Genomic DNA, 7,193 nt, shown 5'->3' with positions numbered 1-7,193 from the left:
AAAAAATAAAAAATTGCAGACAAATGAGATAGGGGAAGCTAGCAAGCACATTTACTAAAGACTTGTTGATTTGAATTTGGACCCACTTCTCTACTCGTTTCTATTTGAGGACCCACTACTCTATTTGTTTATGCCTTTGGAACCACTCCTCTCTTCGTTTTTGTGCTGTTTGAACTGGACCCGCTTCCCATTTGGCCTTTCTATTGTTCGATGCTCCTTCGCTGTTGTGCCTACTTGGTGTTTCGCCCACAACCTCTCTGTAACTATGCTGAAGTTCCTCTGGACGGTCATTGCTAGGGTTTTTGATGCGAGTTTCAAAAAAGGTGATGTCTATGCCGACATCAAAATGATAATTTTTAATTTAATTTAAATTTAAGATACACTTCTAAATTGATTTTTAACTTAATTATTAAAAATAGGAAAGTGTCATTTTGATACTAGCATAGATATTGGCATCAAAAAAATGGATGTGACTATCCTCCCTACAAATTGTACAATAGGCCAATTTTCAAAAATTCAAAAATATCATAAATTTTTCCAAAAATTTCAGCTTTTGATCTTCATGATCTTCATAGTTTGTAGTCCAAAACAACAAAAAATTTGAAAAAAAATCACCATATTTTCGTGAATGTAAAAAAGAAATATTTGACTTTTGTTTTCTCTTTAATGCATTTTGTCTAGAAATTAGCCTGTCCCAAAAAAACACCCACCACCCTCACTTCCAGTTTCCACGTCAGCAGCCTCTTGATGCCAGCTATAAGTTTTCAGTTGTCATCAATACATTCCATGCCAACGATATTTGCAAACTGACTGTTAAACGATTCATGAGATACAAGTGTGAGCAGTCTTAACATCGAGAAATTGCGAGGAAAACATAGTTACGGTTTTGACGTAGTGAGTTTTTCTGCCTCCTTTCCTGGACTGAAATGAATAATTGCATGGTATTTGTAGCTAAGAATAAATTCTTTATCTCAGAGGGGTCTAGTAAATCCATATCAAATTTGAGTTCTCGTAATCCGGAAGGGAATTTTACTCACTATCTTATGCAATAAATCAAACTGCTTTAATTTTTTTTGGAGACAAAGAATAGCAGAAAAACAAAGGCCTGGATTGTTTTTTATCAGACTTTATTTTATTGATGATGTAAACGAAGAGGGTTGAATCTGAAAATAATGATTTTTAGACACGCAGGCATATGCAGATTGAATCCCTCGAACCAATGTAACCACTTTGCTAAAACATCCCTGTTCAATGTATTCGCATACTTATTTATACAGAGGCAATCCCTCGATGACGTGCATCCACCTTGTCCAAACATCCATCTTCAGCCTACTCACATGCCATTTTCCTTTTTCCTCCTATACTCCATTGACTGCATCAGAAAATCAGTTGGCAGAGGAAGGAGGCTTAAGACAGGGGTCTAGTAAACAGGGAAGGGTGCCAAGGCCACTAGGGTTTGAAGAGCTTGCCGAAACTATAAATGGTCTTACACCGATGAGGCTATTGAGCTTGTTAGAGCTACCTCTCGACACTTCTACTGCGCTGAATACCTTCGATTGGGCATCCAGACAAAAGGGGTACACTCACACTACGGCGACTTACCATGCCATAATAAGGAAAATAGGATATGCTGGGCAGTTTGAAGAGGTTCATAGACTTTTAAGGCAAATGAAAGCCGAAGGATGCATCTGTCAGGAATGGACCTTTATCTTGGTAATGCAATGCTATGCAAGAGCACAATTACCAGGTCAGGCTGCTCGTCTTCTTAATTTAATGAGCGAATTCAATTGTGAGCCTACAGTGAAGTCATTCAATGTGTTGCTTGACATCCTGGTTTCACAAAATTGTTACCAAACGGCACAGTCTGTTTATTACAGCATGCTTAGTGCTGGGGTTTCTCCTACTGTTTTCACTTTTGGTACCATCATTAAGGCCTTTTGCAGAATGAAACAGGTAGAGTTTGCTTGCCGCTTGTTGCACGAAATGCCCAAGCATGGCTGCGTTCCTAATGCCATTATATATTATACCCTCATAGACACTTTTTGTAAGGATAATAGAGCAAGGGAGGGGCTTAAAATTTTACATGAGATGCTTTTAATGGGGTGCACGCCTGATGTTTTCACTTACAACAATCTCATTGATGCTTTCTGTAAGTCTGGAGAGATTTCTGAGGCTAGAAACCTATTTCATAAAATGTTGCTTCGTGGCTGCAGTCCAAATGTATTTACTTACAATATAGTGATTAATGGGCTATGCAAAAATGGTCAAGTGGGTGAAGCTAGAATTATTCTGGATTACATGTCTAAAAATGGTTTACAACCTAATATTGCTATTTACAACATGTTAATTGATGGGCTGCTGAAGGCAGACAGAGTGGAAGAAGCTAGGGAGTTTATAAATGAAAAAATGTTGCAAAATGGATGTGAACCAAATGTTTTCACTTACAGTATTTTGATTCGTGGGCTTTGCATGGAAGGAAATTCCACAAAAGCTTATCAGCTTTTTGATGAGATGACAAGTAAGGGATGTTCTCCAAATGTTGCTACCTACACAACGCTCATTCATGGTCTCTGTAAAGAAGCAAGAGTGGAGGATGTTGATAAGGTTCTGGAAGAAATGTCTGGTAGGGGTGTTGCCATGAACGTACAAACATACAACACAGTTGTCCATGTTCTATGCAAAGAAGGTAAATTGGGTAGAGCAGTTGACTTAATGAATAGAATGTCAAGACAGGGCTGTGCCCCTGACATAATCACATATAACTCGTTTATTTTTGGTCTATGCAAAGAAGGCAGAATAGGTGAGGCCATGAAGATTTTCAACCACTTGTTACCACAGGGCATTGTTCCAAATACAGTCACTTATAATACTTTAATCAATGGGTTGGTGCAGGAAGGTGACATTGAGAAGGCTTTCAAGCTAATAAATGAAATGGTGTTAGCAGGATGTTTTCCAAATGTTATTACTTACAACACATTGATAAAAGGATTCTGCAAGGTCAGTGACACTGATAAGGGATTGGATCTGTTTCAGGAAATGCTGTGGAAGGGAGTCACCCCAAACAGTAATACGTACAATGTTTTGATTAACGGGCTATGTAATGCAGATAGATCATCTGATGCAATAAGGCTTTATAAGGACATGTGTCATAGAGGATGTACTCCAGACAGCATCACCTATAACACTCTCATTAAAGGTCTTTGCAAAGAGGGCAGAATATTAGAAGCTAGGGAGCTTTTTGATAAAATGCCTGAAGAAGGTATTACACGTGACATTATAACTTACAACACACTGATAGGGTGGCTTTGCAAAGCATTTTTGGTAAACGAGGCCACAAGCTTTCTAATTAAAGCAGTTGATGATGAAGGGCTTATCCCTGATGCTTTCACATGGAATCCACTTGTCAATTGTCTTCTGAAAGGAAATGACTGTTGGCATCAAGAAATGCTTGAAAAGTTCTCTGCAGCCTTTGTAATTTGAAGGTATTTGAAACTTATATAAAACTTTGAGTCATATTTTTTTTCAGCCTGAAAAAATTCCTAGTTGGCCTTTCTTGCATCAGATGTTAACAAATATTGCTAAGGCTGGGGTCCCATAGAGGTGGGCTTCCTAAAACATAGAGCCAAGGGTGATGAGAATTTTAAGGATTATTTTAAAGTTGCTGGTCCCATGATTTTTGTAGTGCAGCTCAGCTTAAATGTTTAAGCTCTGTAATTTAAGAAATCTAAGGTCTCATACGATACCTTTGTCTTCTCAACTCTGTACTATGATAAAAACGAGCAAAAAATATTCATTTTCGCTCCAAGTTTTTTTAAAGAAAAATCGGAACTTAGATGTTTGACAAGTGGAACATAACATTCTTAAGCTGGTGGAGTAATTTCTAGTACCACCCTATTTTAATCCGCTTAAATATGTGACTTCAAAAGTAGAACTCCTATTTTCCAAGAAAAGATTTGAAATATTTGTGTAGCAAATTTCTTTTTTCTTGATGGAACCTCCTCCTGAAATTTAGAAGCTTAAGCCCATATGAGACCTCATCCTAACTCTCCTTTTTTAATAGGTTTATTTCTTACAGCATTTTGAACATTTTCTCAAAACATGAAACAATAATCTATCCATGTCAGATATCTGATTCGCGTGATGCTGACACTAGGGATCTTGCAGTGGCTAGACAAAAGATTTTTCCTAGAGGCTTGCATTATGTTATTTAGTTGTAGGAGGATTAGCAAGTCCAGACTTACTAGTGGCCTTGGTCATGAGGCCAAAACATCGAATACAAAATGTAAACTGTAATAGTGAAAATTTGGGGAAAAAAATGATTCTTCAGGAATCTGATTATTTCCTAATTTTTTCACTGCTAAAATAATGAGTTTTGCATAAATTTGGTGAAATAATTTTTTGGTGTCTTCTCTGGAGTAAATCGTGATTTTTATCCAATTAAACCGCATGGAAAAATGACATATTCCTGACCTTTGGCCATATTCTGCAAGAAATTGAACCTTGATTTTTGTTCTCCTTTTTAAGATACTGAAAGTTCCAAACCTAACCCTAACTAGAGGTTTTTTTTTGTTAAATGATGATTTTAAAATAAAAATCTTTAAATCATGTTGATATAAATCTTAAAACAATTTTGGCTACGATGCCATAAACAAGAGAAAGGTAAATGGGAAAAAATATCTTGGTGGGCTCTATAAGGTGGGGTCATACATCAAATTGGTAAAAGCATACATGGAGCAAATACCAAATGGAGAGCAAAAATGGTCATAGTCCAACTTAGGACTAGTTCTCATCATTTGAGGTGTGAAATAGGTACATGGTTGATACCTAAGGAAGAGTGGAAAAAAAGGATATAACTATTTTGCAACAGGGGTGTGGTAAACCATAGAGAGAGCTTTTCTGTATCATGGAGTGCCCAACATAAGATGATATCCGTTCCAGCTGTGGATATATTAGAAGCAGACAATTTATGTACCTTATTTGAAGATACAAAGCTAGACAGAACAACAAACCTTGTGATCAAAACACATTGTCGAAGAAGAGCTCTAAAGAAGAGGTTACACACCCTAATTTTAGGTTGTGTGCTACTTTAGGAGTCCCATAGGATGCTTTGGCCTCATGGATGTTCTTATCCCATGAGATCCAGACTTATCACCTAGATCCAATGAGTGCTAAGCGTTCCATTTATTCTCATGAGAGATGGATTTGTGTGAATCACTACTCATGAAACATGAGTCAACAAGTTTGACTCAAAAACTACGCAGTTAAAGCCTGATAGCAATATCACAATTTGACTTGTCGTGGAAATATCTCCTACTTATCAATTGATGAGCTTAAGGGGCTTTCTCATGAATGGTTCATAAGGCACAACACTTGGTGAAGGTTTTGCAAATGGGGTTGCAAGTAGAGTGGGTTTAACAATGGAGGAAACTTCGTAGTTAAGCGCGCTCAAGCTAGAGTAGTACTGGGATGGGTGACCTCTCGGGAAGTCCCGATGCTTCACCTCTGTGAGCATCACCTAGATCCAATGAGTGCTAAGCATTCCATTTATTCTCACGAGAGATGGATTTGTGTGAATCACTACTTATGAAACATGGGTCAATGAGTTTGACTCAAAAACTACATAGTTAAATCCTAATAGCAATATCACAATTTGACTTGTTGTGGAAATATCTCCTACTTATCAATTGGATATACATATAAGAAGAATGTCATGTGACTTGATGTTCTTAAGCATATTATATCCTTTGATATCATAAGTGAACTTATTGAAATATATTTTGTCTTCCCCAACTAAGAGATCATTATTTATATCATAAGTGAACTTATTGAAATATATATGATTTGGTTAGAAAAGTAACTAAACTTGGTGGAGGGAAGAACTTTTAAACATGGAAGTAATCCGAACAAAATCCTCAAGAAGGGTGGAATTCGATCCTCCTTGAGGATAAAATCCTCAAGACTATCATAATTCTGCCCCACCAGGATAGTCATGAGAGCAAGCATAACCTTCACACGAGCAAAACATGAAACTTATAAAAACAACATTGCAAAAGGAGGGTCTAAATTGGATGTTTACAATGATGAAATATTGGGAATCCTTGAGGAGGGCAGAATTTTCTCCCATCCAAGGATTTTTGATCTCTCAAAGGACAAGAATCTTCACCTAAACAAAGACATGGCAGCGTTTGACACCCAAGAAACAATTTTCCGTCTAATCTGAATTGAAAGTGCAAAATCAAGTGAGTGAATTTGAAGTTGAGAAACAAAATTGGAATGAAGGCAAATGAGAATCCTTGGTAAGGGCAGAACTCCACTGTAGTGTCCCCACGTGTAATCTTCTTTGTTATGGGAACTATTTACTTTTAACTCTAATTGCAAGATACTTCTTTCTATTAAATACTTGCCAACATGAGGTTAATTCTCTCAACGCTAAGCTAGATCTGTATTAATGAGCAAATTGTAAAATTATGATATCTCCTAGAGCTAAATAATTCTACAAGTCTTATTTATATAACTGATATGTCTATGGAATGTGATGTCAATGTATCGATCAACTGTTAGCCCTTATATCCTCTTGGAGTATATGCATGGTATATTATCAAACAATATTTGATATGATCCTTGATGCGTTATAATATATGGATCAAGTATAGACTTGTACTGATATGAAAGATATATATTGTTTGTCATATGTGCCAAAACGCTGATTAGGAGACTGGTTGTATTTGAATCCTCCAAATGACAATACCTCGAATTCTCTTTCCTTCTTCCACTTTGATGAGTTTCATATACATACATACATACATACATACATACATATATATATATATATATATGTATATCTTTTTATTTAATATTATTATATTATATTCTTGTTATACCTTGCAGATGTAACTGAATATATTTATATAAATGTATAGCTTGTGAGATATGAGAATACTGAAGTGAATCCTTATTTAGTTGAGTTATTCTTGGATCTGGTTTGTAATTGCTGCCTCTCTGATATGTATACGATTGCTTGCCACTAGTTTAAGCCAACTAGGCAACTTCTCTATTGAGCAGATCTAAAATGAATAGATCAGTTATAAGTTTTGATGCCTTTTTGGAAAGACTTCGGTCTTAAATACTTGTATTCTTTGCTTAGAAATAAATGTGCCCTTAATTGTAACTCTTCATTATAAATCGGGCTTCTT

General features: G+C 36.3%; 1 pseudogene across 1 annotated transcript in view; it reads left to right on the top strand.

The window, feature by feature from the left end:
- Window positions 1-781: 781 nt before the first annotated feature.
- Window positions 782-7,193, top strand: part of LOC149538224 (uncharacterized) — an 84,744-nt pseudogene continuing 78,332 nt past the window's right edge. Inside the window, exon 1 of the transcript XR_016356012.1 lies at window positions 782-3,482. The product of XR_016356012.1 is annotated as an uncharacterized LOC149538224 (transcript). The remainder of the gene's footprint in view (window positions 3,483-7,193) is intronic.

The sequence above is a fragment of the Cupressus sempervirens genome, chromosome 9 (assembly GCF_028749045.1).
Source record: "Cupressus sempervirens isolate cs-2001-9-10 chromosome 9, ASM2874904v1, whole genome shotgun sequence".
Lineage (NCBI taxonomy): Eukaryota > Viridiplantae > Streptophyta > Pinopsida > Cupressales > Cupressaceae > Cupressus > Cupressus sempervirens.
The sequence above is the reverse complement of the archived record's forward strand: the minus strand, read 5'-3'. Positions and strand labels throughout refer to the sequence as shown.